The sequence below is a fragment of the Ambystoma mexicanum genome, chromosome 9 (assembly GCF_040938575.1).
Source record: "Ambystoma mexicanum isolate Mex_15411 chromosome 9, UKY_AmexF1_1, whole genome shotgun sequence".
Lineage (NCBI taxonomy): Eukaryota > Metazoa > Chordata > Amphibia > Caudata > Ambystomatidae > Ambystoma > Ambystoma mexicanum.
The window spans coordinates 1,062,845,518-1,062,858,817 of NC_090931.1; the positions used below are offsets into that span (position 1 = coordinate 1,062,845,518).

Here is a 13,300-nt window from a genome sequence, read left to right on the forward strand (position 1 = left end):
TGAAACGTTGAAAAACTGCAAGGGCATTAGCTAATCCAAAGGGCATGACTAGATATTCAAAGTGACCAAAGGGCGTTCTAAAGGCGGTCTTCCATTCGTCCCCTTCCCGGATACGGATTAAGTGATAGGCACCCCGGAGATCCAACTTCGTGAATATTACGGCACCTCTGACAGCTTCCAGGATATCTGAAATCAGAGGCAGAGGGTACCGATCTTTGAGGGTGCATTGATTTAGACCACGGTAGTCGAGGCAGGGTCTGAGTTCCTTGGAATCCTTCTTAGGAACGAAGAAAAATGAGGCACCCGCTGGAGATTTTGAGGGTCTTATGGTGCCATTTTCCAAATTGATGTCCAGGTATTCTCAGGGGGCCTTTTTCTCAGGTTCTGAAAGGATAAACATTCTGCCAAAGGGAATTACTGCCGAGGGATCTGTCTCAATGGCACAATCTTCGGGTCTGTGAGGGGGTAAAGCCTGGACTATGGCAGTCGAAAAGACATCAGTATATCCTTGGTAGACCTCTGGGACTTGTACAATGTTGGAAACCATGAGTGAGGTTTTTTGCTCTCCTGAATGTTCAATAGCTGGTGTTAAGGAGAGATCCAGGGATAAACAGTGGGACATACAAAACTCAGAGCCCAGAAACAATGACCCTGCTGTCCAATTAATGTACGGATTATGTCTTTGAAGCCAGGGCATACCCAGAACCATTGGGTAATGGGCTGATTTCATGATGTCGAATGTAATCTGCTCTTGGTGGTGGTTTATGGAGAGACGGACCTCTTTTGTCTGTAGGGTTATGGGTCCTGAAGAGAGAGGTCTCCCATCAATTGCTTCTACCGGCTGTTTAATGTTCCGTGACTCATATGGTATTTTATGTCTGATAACCCAGTCTTGATCAATGAAAATTCCCATAGCTCCACAGTCCACCAGGGCCAGTATGGGATAGGTCTTGTGCTTGGAGGGCGATAGAAAGGCCTGTAGCACCACCAGGTTATTCTGTCCAGGAGAGTTCAAGGATGTGATTGATGTGGAGCAGACATCTTTCTCCCGAAACCTCGCTCCATCTAGGGCCGGGAGCTGGCGTTTCCCGAACGCCGTGGAGGGGCTAAAGGACATTCTCTAACGAGATGCTTGTCTGAGGCACAATACACACACAGGCCGGTGTGAATTCTTCTCATCCTTTCTTGAGGAGTAATTGGCCCACGAAAGGCGCCTATTTGCATTGGTTCGGAGTCGTTATCAGGGGTTGAGACAGGATCGGATTTCAAAGTCGACTCCGGAGGGGTTCGTTGAAAGGCAGTCTTAGCCTTTTTCCTTTCAGCCCTTCTTTCCTGGATACGAAAGTCTATTTGTAAGGCTAGATCTACCAAAGCCTGAAACGAACTGGGGCGAGCCACTCTGGCTAATTCATCCTTGATATCGTCATTTAGACCCCTGCGAAATAAGGTGAAACTCGCTTCAGAGCCCCAATCAGCCTCCTTTACCAGCTGTTTGAATCTGGTAACGAACGTTAGCATATCCTGGGATCCTTGCCGAAAATCAAGTAGGCGTTCCTGGGTGCTGAACACTTGTTCGGGGCGGTCAAACATAGACTTGAGCGCCTGGATAAATGCATCATAATCGTCCAGGAGGACGTCTCCAGAGTTCACTAGGGGAGTGGCCCAAGATAACGCATTCCCTGTAAGATGGGAGATTATGAAGCCCACCTTGGCCCTGGAAGTTGAAAAATAATAGGGCTTGAATGTAAAATGCACCAAGAAGGAATCCAGAAATCCACGTAAGGATTTTGGCGAGCCATCGTATTTGTCTACCACTCCACCCAGTATCACACTTTCCTTATTGGCAGAGTCACGTGACAGCACTAATTGTTTCAAGGCTGCGTTCTCTGCCTTTAAGTTCTGTACCTCGGTTGTTAGCTCCTGCATGCCGCGCATGAGGTCCTGGACCGCTTTCTCCATAGCGGTATCAGTGTTGATCGTTTGGCGTCTCAATCTGTCAAAGGTTTCCCCCCGGCTCACCTGAGTTCTCTTCTTGTGGCGTTCCGCGGAGGACTCCTTCTCCCGGCCGGACTGGGACTTCTATAAGTGCGCGCGAGTCGAGTCTGACTCCAGCGCGAGCGTTCAAAGTTCCAGGAAGTCGCGTGTTCCAGGACGTCCAGGAAGAGGATAGAAGAAAGGTAAGAGATACTGGAAACAGGGGAAAAGGGAAGAAAGAATAAGGGAGTTGGCCAGGAAATTGGAAGGGTAACGCCGAGCAGCACACACACGTCGAGACACTACCTAGAGATAGCGTTGAGACGCGCGGAGGCGTGGGGGCGTGGCCCATTTATAGAACGTGCCGTGTCCGACGTACAGGCTAGTACGGAACACGGCACTGGGCACGGCTATGTTGGAAGTATCAAGGAGCACACTCTCCGTCTGGACCAGGACCAGGAAGACCAGAAGGGGCTATGTCCATGGTTCATGACACTATCATGGTAGACACAGGATCTCCCTATACCATGGTTGATGTTAAAACATTTGTTGATGCACTGTCTGGCGATTTGCAAAAATTACAAGATACTTGAGTGAGAGCTACAGGTTATGGAAAAACCCCCTTAGATATCATAGGATATATCAGGATAAAATTATGCTTCCGTGAAAGAGAAACGTATTGCAAACTGTATATAGCAAAAAAAACTGCTCGTCCGTAGTAGGTTGGGAAGAACAAGCTGCTTTACGAGTCAGAATTCAGCCGGGGGAGGAAATTCCCATTCTGAGTGTTTTGAAAGATGAAAATGACTTCAAGGCTGCACTTGCTAGGCAGTTCCCCAGAGTTTTCAATGGGAAAATTGGACTATTGGTAAGATTTCAACACAAAATAATCCTGAAAAAGGGAGCATTACCCATAGCACACAGAGTAAGAAGTATTCCCATTGGCACACAAGAGGCACTTAAAAAGGAACTATCCCGTCTGTGTGAACAAAATATAATTGAGCCAATAGAAAGTTCGGAGTGGTTGGCCCCTATAGTATTAGTAAAAATAAACAGATGGAAACATCAGAATGTGTATAGATTTGAGAGACCTTAACAAAAATATTTGGATAGACAGGCATCCCCTCCCAAATATAGGAGAATTATTGTCAACCATAAAACCGGCCACATTTTTCAGTACATTAGACCTATCTTCGGCTTACCACCAGATAGCCCTAGAAAAGGATTCCAAGAATCTAACATCATTTGTCACCCCCCTTGGGGAATTCATGTTTAGGAGGATGCCATTTGGTCTCGCTTCAGCCGCAGCTGTCTTTCAAAGATTGATGTTATTCCTGTTTGTGGGTCTGGAAGGTGTATACTGCTTCCAGGACGATATTTTAATATCTGCAGCTACAGAAGAAGAACATGATGTGAAACTGATGTGAGTACTACAGGTAATTCAAATAAGTGGACTCACTTTAAAACTTGAAAAATGTAAGATCAAGTGCGATAAAGTATCATATTTAGGACATTCTATTGATGTAAATGGGATCAGTCCCAAGAAAGAACTGATGAACACCATTCTTGGCACTCCTGAGCCAGAAAACAAAGAGCAATTAAGAAGTTTCTTGGGGATGACGGAATATTATTCTAAGTTTATAAATGATTACACTGATAAAACTAAATACATGAGAGGACTCATGAAGAAAAATGAAAAGTTCTTATGGACCAACAAGTGCAAAAATGAATTTGAACAAATAAAAACCACAATAAATGAGGCACCGACACTGGGGATGTTCGATTGCAAGGCAAAAACAATAATATCAGTTGACGCCAGCAAAATTGGTTTGGGTGGAGTATTGGAACAGATTCAAGAGAAAGGCCGGGTCACAATTGCATTTGCATCGAGGGTCCTGAAAGGTGCAGAGTTGAATTATTCCACAATAGAAAGAGAAGCCTTGGGGGTGAAATGGATCCTAGAACATTTCAGGAACTTGGTGTGGGGTCTACCCATTCTGCTCAAAACAGACCACAAGTCTCTTATACATGTGTTACAATCTAAAACACCACATTTAGTTTCGCCAAGGATTAGACGTTGGACATTGGATATAATGCAGTATAACATTTGTGTATGTTATACACCAGGCAAACTAAATTCAGTGGCTGATTGTTTGTCCAGGTTGCCACAAGATTGTGGAGATATCAATACTGAGAGTAAGGAAGAATCATACTGGTGTAACAAGGGAAGAATGGAAGAGAATAGCCAATGTGGACCAGGAGCAAGCAAGTATCAGAGAATTTATTGACAACGATTGGAATAATTATGATCAAAGTTTGAAAGAATATGTTCTATTTAAGGAAGAACTGTGGGCAGATGCTGAATACATTTATAGAGGAGATCACATTATTCCTCCAGTAGAATTGAGGTACAAAATAATGACATTGGCTCATGAAGGACTTTTAGGGAGAAGTTTAACCAAGAGGAGAGTTAGGTGTGATTACTGGTGGCCTGGCATATGGAGAGACATTAAAGAGAGTGTCAGGAACTGCAATGCATGTGCCACAAGTGATCAAACCAAGAACGTGAGAAAAACACCATTACAACCCGTAGAAATCCCTGACAAAGTTAGCAATTGACATCATGGGGCCGTATGAACATTTAGAGGCTGTAAAGATTTTCATAATATTTCTAATGGACTACACTTCTAAGTGGGTTGAGTGGGGCGTGGTAGAGGGTTGTGTCACCACCAAAAAGATCCTTAATTTTCTGTCTGAGATTTTTAACAGGGAGGGTGATCCTAAAGAATCTATAGTCAGATAATGGAGTCCAATTTACTTCACTGGAATTTTAGAAATTCTTGAAGGAGAGAGCAGTCAAACATATAACCACATCCTTGTACCATCCTATAGCAAACTGACTTGTTGAGAGGATGAACAAGTTTGTGAAGGGTGTGATTCAACTAGCTATAGCCAACACATTGTCATGGAGAGATGCCCTCAAAGAGGCTTTTTGCGCGTATAGAACAACTCCGCATTCAACTACTAATGTAGAACCTTTTACCATGATGTGTGGCAGAACAGCCTCTAATCGACTAAGACCTGCATGGATGTTCATGAACATAAGAAAAGAACAACTGGATATTGACCAAATCATAAAGAGAGTGAGAGAGAAACAAACAAAATATAAAGAACATTATGATCGCAGAAATGGGGTGAAGGAGAAGATGATCAAGGAAGGGGATTGGGTTTGCATCAGAGAACCTAAGGAATTGATGAATGGTGAATCCAGATTCAGAGCACCTCAAAGAGTATTACGCTGTGTTGGCAAATCTATTGTATTAGAAGATGGTAAGATGTGGTCCTGTGATGACGCTGTAAGAGTACAAAGGGATGATAACAGGCCAAGTACCAGTGAAATTGATGATGTAGTAAGAGCACAAAAGGATGACAACAGACTAAGTACCAGCAAACATGTCATCCTAGAGTGAAGAGACTGCAACGAAGAAGTGGTCTGTAATGCCGATGGAACACAAGATAAGGTCTGTGACAAAAGAGATAAAGTAGTTATGGAGGACAATGAAGTTGCCAAGAGTGGTTTATCCAAAAGAAATCGCAAGATGATCCAGAACTTCAGAAATGACTACATTTACTATTGAAGAGGTTCACTATTCAGGTGGACTTTCATGTATCCTTACATTATATAGATATTCGCTATTATTTTTTTTTTTTTTTTTTATTTTCTCTTCTTCTTCCCTCCTCCCATTTTCCCCCTGTTCCGCTTCTATCACATGGTTACCTGCTTGTTGGTTATATTTTTGTTTTACTTTCAGTACATATATATATTTCTGAGGCTTGTGGAATCTGCTTAGATCACATGCTGTGCATAGGCCGACATCTAGTGGAAGCTGCGGAGTATTACAGTTTGTTTTTCGAAACTCGAAAATGGGCGTCGACACAGGCGTGCCAGTAATACTATCCCTAGTGTGACGTCCACTGTACCCAAGATCCCTCACGCGTCTAGGATCCTCAGATTGTTTTTTTCCGCCATACTGGTCGGAAGCATCTTGCGGAGTCCCCTGGCCTTAGCCATACTTCTGCTAATAATTGAAATTTATAATTCTTTATTGACATCCTTCCCCACCCCAACGTCGACCCTCGACACTCGACGACGGCTGGAGAAGACATCGACCGTCGGCTGCCGCACGACGGATCTGGGCCTCGGAAGGCCGCTGGCCTCGGCCCGGGCCTGGTAGGCCACTGGCCTCGGCCCTGCAAGTAGGGAGAGTGGGGGGTGGTACATACTCTTCACTCTTGGTATATAGATACACCTTATCTTATATATTTCATACACTTACCAGCCCGCTGCCTTTAGGTGCGTATGGAGGGTACCCCTTTCCAATTCTGCCCCAAGTGCAACCGCAAATACCCTTGGGTCGACAGGCACGCCTCGTGCAATCTCTGCTTGCCGAGGGACCACCCCGAAGCGAACTGCAGAGCGTGTAGTAGGTTTAAACCTAAGACACTTAAGGACCGTTCGACTAAGCGTTGGGCCCACCACGCCAGGCAGGCGGCCATGGCAGCGGAGGGCGCCTTCAGCGATGGCAGCGACGCCGTACTTTCGGACGGCGAGGGCATTACGGCGTCGAAAAGACAGCCGAGCGCAGGTCCCCGACCTCGGAAGGTCGTCCGGCAGGGCGGCTATGGGGAAGACCCCCGGCGACGCAAGCGCTACACACCATACACACACTAAGCACACTAAGTCCAACCGAACCTCGATGACGTCGACTTCTCGGAAAGAGGCACAGATACAACGGTCCGACTCGGTGTCCCATGGGCGCTCTCGATCGAGATCGCCTCATGACGCAAGGCAATCATCCACTCTTGCCAAGAGTGCCTCGCTCCCTAGACTAACGGAAGTTCGATCGTCGGAGGACGAAGACGACTTCCACCCCCAGGCCGCGCTCCAAGAGACGGAGCCCGCAGTTAACACCAGCGAGGCCCCACGCTCGAAAAACACAGATACCTCTCCCGATCCTCGACGCCAGGCGTCGAAAGTCTCCGGGGCCTCCAAGGGACAGGGAAAACATTTTTCCACGCACGGGGAGGGGGGGAAACAGCGGAAAGCACATTCTTCCACTCCTGTACGACCATCCTTCCCCCCTAAGCAGACAGACAAATACAAGTCTACTGAGAGATCAACATCCAGCAAGGGTACCCTTGATAAGTCCCCAAAAATGCCTACTAAAGTCATCCCCTGTTCCAAAGAATGGTCCAGTGAAGACATAGACAGGGTCATGTCAAGGATGTGTTCCTTGGCTGATTTCTACGACAAGAATCCAGAGCATTTCCTCTCGTATGACCCTCAGGGGGCCACACCCTCAGGTTCCACTGATCCTATCCCCCTAAGTAAAAAGGCCCGGTTCGAAAGACCTGAACCCTTCGAGGTGCAGCCTTACTCTACTCCATTCCCTGAGGGGGACCAGGAGTTTGAAATTATGGAGGAACAAACCGGGACGGAATACTATGCGGATGATGAGGATCAGGAGGAGGGAGAAGATGAGCAGGAAATTTACAGAGTAGATTCCCCGGTAGAGAACGAAGCCCCAGTTACCGACTCGCCAGTCGATAACCAGCCCCTCCTTAATGAGGTTCTCGCTCGCGCGGCAGAACATTTTCACATCGACACCCACGGTGTACAGGAGGAAAGGGACTTCGCAGAAGAGTTGGTGGGAGAGAGGAGGCCGGTCGCTCAGACCATCCCTATCCTTAAATCCATCCAACGAAGAATAGATCCGTCCCTGGTGAACCCAAACCTCACCAGAGCAGTCAACCCCAGGGTCGAAAAGCTTTTCCGGGCAGCCCAGTCTGACCCTCTCTATATAAGAGGACATCTTAAACCAGACTCCCTAGTTGTTACCAACACTCGGAAGAGGGCTGGAACACCCTTATCTTCATCAGAAGCTCCTCCTGACAAGGAGAGCAAGAAACTTTACGGGTTTGGCAGGAAGGTAGCCTCAACGTCCGCCTACCAAGCAAGGATTGCTAACTCCACCACCCTGTTGGCCAGCTACAACTGCCATCAATGGGAAGAGGTCGCGGCGCTCATAGCCTCTGCTCCTGAACCGTTAAAGGGCCAATTGGCTCGGATCTCGGCAGAAGGGAGAGCCGTGTCTGGTTGCATATTAAAAGCAACTTTCGACGCCGCGGACAACGCAGGAAGATTGATAGCAGAAGGTACTGTTATCAAAAGACATGCGTGGTTACGGCAGTCGGGGTTCAAAACAGAAACTCAGGCTTCATTAATAGACAAGCCGGTGGAACCCGATCTATTGTTTGGGAAAGCGGTCGAAGACGCACTGAAAAACGCCAAGGACGAATACGAGACACTGAAATCCCTTGGCCAACTAACCAACAAACCCCCTAACCAGAGGGGGAATAGTAATTTTATTCGCCCACGCGGCCAAAATTCACAAAGAGGCAACTATGCCCAGGGACAGGGTACACAGTGGAACAACAGCCAGCAGTCTACCCAAAGTTACGGCAGGGGTAACAAAAGAGGGCGTAGAAGAGGCAGAGGCAGCCCCAACAAGGGAGGTGGCACGCCTCCACCAAAGCAGTGACGCTCAGTTCAGGGTCCCTTCTCACGCAACCCCAGTAGGGGGACGCATTTCCAACTTCACCCAGGCTTGGGAAGGGATCACCTCAGACAGATGGGTGCTGTCAACAGTGTCCACAGGATATTGTATAGAATTACTGCAGCGTCCCCGGAACCATCCTCCACGACAAGGAGTACACTCCTTAGAACATCAGAAGATCCTTCTCGAGGAGATTGCCATTCTGATAGAAAAGGACGCGATAGAACTCGTCCCAGGACACCAGGTAAACAAGGGTATCTATTCAACTTACTTCCTTGTGCCAAAGAAAGATTTGACAATGCGCCCAGTACTGGACTTACGGCCTGCCAACAAGTATGTCAAGCCCCAAAAATTCCGTATGACCACGCTACAAGAGGTAATCCCCCTCCTAAAAAAGGGGGATTACATGGCAACCTTGGATATGAAAGATGCTTATTTTCATATTTCCATGCTCCCGGCGCACAGAAAGTACTTGCACTTCAAGGTGGACAGTCGCCACTACCAATTCAAGGTACTGCCCTTCGGGATAGCTTCAGCACCAAGGGTATTCACCAAGGTACTGGCGGTGGCAGCTGCACACCTACGCAGGGAGGCAATCCCAGTGTACCCTTATCTGGACGACTGGCTCATAACGGGGGAAACCCCAGGAATTTGCAGGACAAACATTCAAAGGACTATCGACCGTCTCCACGAATTAGGCTTCTCAATCAACGAGAAGAAGTCAAGCCTAGTGCCAAGCACCTCAAAACAGTTCCTAGGAGCAATCCTAGATACTCAGAAAGGGTTGAATTCGGAATATACTACTGCAAATTCCACATTATCAGTCCGGTCAACAAATAACGGTACGCAAAGCTATGCGGTTACTGGGCATGATGGCATCATGCATTTACCTGGTCCCCCACGCGCGACTGCGCATGCGTCCTATGCAGGAATGGTTGGCGAAACAGTGGTCTCAGGCAAGTGGTCAGTGGGACGATCTAGTGGTCGTTTCGCCAACACTTGTACAGAGCCTACACTGGTGGACAAGAGAGAATCTCGCAAGGGGAAAACCCTTTTACGATCCCGAGGTACAGGCAGTGGTGACTACAGATGCATGCCTGACTGGGTGCCTGACTGGGTGGGGAGCTCACCATCTCCACCACACAGCTCAGGGTCTCTGGTCTCACTCAGTAGCCAAGAACCACATCAACCTGCTAGAGCTTCTGGCAGTATTCAGAGCGCTTCGGGCGTTCGAGCCCCATCTAATAAACTTGTCGGTGCAGATCCGGACGGACAGCACGACAGCCATGTTCTATCTGAACAAGCAAGGAGGGACTCGTTCGCCAAATCTGTCCAAGCTTGCCCAGAAAATCTGGATATGGGCACTCAGACGGAACATCTTCCTGTCATCGCAACATGTTCCAGGGGAGCTCAATTCCCTAGCGGATGCTCTAAGCAGAGACTCCCTCCCAGAAAAACACGAATGGGTCCTTCACAGAGAGATCGTAGAAGATCTCTTCTCTCAGTGGGGTTTCCCCACTATAGACCTATTTGCCACAAGAGAAAACAAACAATGCCCAGGATTTGCATCCAGGTTCCCCCAGCCAGACTCCCAAGGGAACGCCCTGTGGATGAACTGGTCAGGGATGTTTGCGTACGCTTTTCCACCAACTCCTCTCATCAGGAAGGTAGTGTACAAGATGAACAAGGAATCGATGACGCTCATCCTAGTTGCTCCCATGTGGGCGAGACAACCATGGTTTCCACACCTACGCAGGATGGCGGTGTGCGAGCCCATCAAACTTCCAGCCTGGTACAACCTACTGTCCCAGCAACAAGGTCAAACAGTGCACCAGCAACCCAACTCAATGAACCTGGCAGCATGGCTCCTGAGGTCATAGAGTTTGGACATCTCAATTTACCACAGAGGTGCATGGACATACTAAAAGAATCCAGGAAACCAAACACAAGGCACTGTTACTTTGACAAGTGGAAGAGATTTGTTATTTGGTGCCAGAATAAACAAATCAACCCGGTTGATTGCACTCCTTCCAACATTGTGACATACATGCTCCACCTGCTGGATGCAGGACTGGTTTTTAACTCTCTGAAAGTACACCTGGCTGCCCTCTCGGCTTACACCACATCCCATAACAAGGTGTCGTGGTGGAAAGTACCAGTAGTTAAAGCCTTCATGGAAGGAGTAAAGAGACTTCACCCCCCTATTTCTAACCCACCGCCAGGATGGGACCTTAATGTGGGGCTAGCTAAGCTCATGGGCCCCCCTTTCGAACCCATGCATAAAAGTAGTCTCAAACACCTGACTTATAAAACGGCCTTCTTAGTAGCCATTACCTCTATAAGAAGGGTCAGTGAAATTCAGGCTCTGTCAGTGCAGGATCCTTTCTTTACTGTCCACAAAGACAAACTGGTTTTACGCACACACCCTAGGTTCTCACCTAAATTTATATCTAAATTCCATGTAAACCAGTCCATCGAGCGTCCGGCTTTCTTCCAGAGCCCGCAAAGCTCGGCTGAGGTGAAACTACACACCCTAGATGTGCGTAGGGCGGTCCTCTACTATGTAAATAAAACCAGACCGCTAAGGAAAACAGATCAACTGTTTGTCTCCGTAGCTACAGGCAGAGAGGGAGATCGCGTCTCTAAAGGCGCTATCTCGAAGTGGATTATCAACTGTATACAGCTGTGTTACTCTCTTTCTGAAAAAACTCTGCCTTTTACGCCAAGAGCCCACTCTACTAGAGGCATTGGGGCCACTCTGGCTTTCATTGCAAATGTTCCCCTCGACACCATTTGCAAAGCAGCTACTTGGAGCTCTATTCACACTTTTACTCAGCATTACTGCATTGACACTCATTCCAAGACAGATACACAAGTGGGACAAGCGGTTCTGAGACACCTGTTTGCTCATGACTCTTCTCACATCCCACCTCCTTCTTCTGGTACTGCTCGCTAATCTATGCACAGCATGTGATCTAAGCAGATTCCACAAGCCTCAGAAGGGATACATTACTCACCGTAATCGTATTTCTGATGCTTGTATCTGCTTAGATTCACATGCGACCCAGAGAAGGCGCATGATTGCTTGTAGTTCTACCTTTCTGTCTATCTGCTTGGATTATCTGTACTCACGCTACTCCTCATGCTTCCTCATGTCAGAAAAAATACAATCTGAGGATCCTAGACGCGTGAGGGATCTTGGGTACAGTGGACGTCACACTAGGGATAGTATTACTGGCACGCCTGTGTCGACGCCCATTTTCGAGTTTCGAAAAACAAACTGTAATACTCTGCAGCTTCCACTAGATGTCGGCCTATGCACAGCATGTGAATCTAAGCAGATACAAGCATCAGAAATACGATTACGGTGAGTAATGTATCCCATATTTTTTTAATTCTATATAAGGGGGGGGGTGTTATATAGTGTTACACAGTGCCAGCTTGTTTACGTAACGTGTAGAATGTGTATGTAATGGGATTCTGGAATAGAGCCATTCCAGAATCATTAAGACCCAAGCTCTCCCGGTGGCGATAGGCTCCGGGGGCCTTCACAATAAATCTGAAAGTACTTACATGTTTACAGTGTGCACGTAGTTATTACACCGCTCAATCTTTGCCACGCTGCACCTTGCAGACGTGGCCTGGCTGTTTACTAAACCCTGCACCTCACCTCCCTCCACATCAATTTTGTACTTGGTTGCTGGTACTTGCCATTTTCCAGCCAACCACATCAGGCAGATTGCCTTTTTTTTTACTCCCCTCAGCCAAAAATTTCAGTGGGTCATAATAGGTTTATAGAGCTTGCCCTCGGGCAATACCTGAAGTTATGTGCCTTTAAACCTTGATAAACTGTCACGCTACACTTAGGTCTTTACATCGGTCTTCGGGCCAATTACTACCGGGACGGCCCTTGGGCTAGGCCTATAAAGTTTAAATAGAATCCACCCTATTTTCTCTCTTCATTGTTTGGTGGAAGTTGGGGAAGTAGGGAACCTGGGTCACATAGGAGAATCTGCTCAAAGTCCCAAATGTATTGGAAGGAGATGTTGGGGATCACAAAAGATATGGCTGCCATACAACTACCCATCAATCCTCGGTGCTGGTCCATGTCGAAGCAGTGGAAGTGATTTATGCAATGCAGGGACTACGGCAGAGATAACTAATCATTTGTTCTATGTGGCCTGATAAACCCTGACACCAAACTGGAAGACAAAAGTCTGCACAAACTCAGCACTGTGCTGGGTGAGTGCATGTGGAATAATGGACAGGGAATAATTGACTTGGAAAGAATAACACCCCTGGCTCATGTGAGTATTCAGACGTTTATGAAGGTGTGGTCCCCTCTGCTGGAATATATAAGAGAAAGAGAGCAGCAGTTTTTGGTTATTGCGAAAAGAATTAACAGTGGTGGGTGAACCAATAGAAGTGGGGTAAGGGGAGGTGGCTTGATTTTGGCAGCAATTAATATTATTAAATATCCCTTTGCATCTGCTAGTCAGCAATTGTATGTTAATTATTTGTATGTTTATCATGATTTGTTACCATGGTTCATTATAACCTGGCTTGGGAAGGTCATGCACATTAGCATAGAGATGATCTGAAAGCATTGCAAATGTATGAGAATTTGTTTCATTTACATTTGAATAGGAAAACATAAATAAAGCTTTAAAAAAATGATGGAGGTGAAACCACTGCAGAACATTACAAAT

The 13,300-nt window shown here is 46.9% G+C and overlaps 1 protein-coding gene across 2 annotated transcripts in view; it reads left to right on the plus strand.

The window, feature by feature from the left end:
- Positions 1 to 13,300, plus strand: part of PLA2R1 (phospholipase A2 receptor 1) — a 1,951,179-nt gene that overhangs the window by 1,881,108 nt on the left and 56,771 nt on the right. The window lies entirely within an intron of this gene.